The sequence below is a fragment of the Scyliorhinus torazame genome, chromosome 26 (genome assembly GCF_047496885.1).
Source record: "Scyliorhinus torazame isolate Kashiwa2021f chromosome 26, sScyTor2.1, whole genome shotgun sequence".
NCBI lineage: Eukaryota > Metazoa > Chordata > Chondrichthyes > Carcharhiniformes > Scyliorhinidae > Scyliorhinus > Scyliorhinus torazame.
The window spans coordinates 33,058,583-33,059,309 of NC_092732.1; positions in this window are offsets into that span (position 1 = coordinate 33,058,583).

Sequence of the window (727 nt, forward strand, 5' to 3'; positions counted from 1 at the left end):
CCAATCCACGCTCGTTGGGTGGCAGGGCGGGGCAGTGGGTTAGCACTGCTGCCTCACGGCGCCGAGGTCCCGGGTTCGTTCCCGGCCCCGGGTCACCGTCCGTGCGGAGTTTGCACATTCTCCCCGTGTCTGCGTGGGTTTCGCCCCAAAAAACCAAAGATGTGCAGGTTAGGTGGATTGGCCACGCTAAATTGCCCCTTAGTGTCCAACACGGTTAGGAGGGATTATTGGGTTACGGGGATAGGGGGGACGTGAGGGCTTAAGTGGGTCGGTGCAGGGTCGATGGGTCGAATTAGCCTCCTTCTGCTGTGTATGTTCCATGTAACTGTTATAACCTGCCCGCTTACCACTGGCTGGGGACTAATGTCAATCCCACAATCCTTCAGACATCGGCCGCAAGCAAGAAAGCTGCGCCCTCTACTGCCACGGCGAAGCACTACACCAGGGTCAGAATGCGTCAGGTTGAAGCATTTTTGAACCGCAGGATGTCCCAGCCTGGAAACTGGCCACTTATTGATCATAGACTTTACAGTGCAGAAGGAGGCCATTCAGCCCATCGAGTCTGCACCGGCTCTTGGAATGAGCACCCCCACCCCCAAGGTCCACACCTCCACCCCTATCCCCATAACCCAGTAACCCCACCCAACACTAAGGGCAATTTTGGACACTAAGGGCAATTTATCATGGTGAATCCACCTAACCTGCACGTCTTTGGGACTGTGGGAGG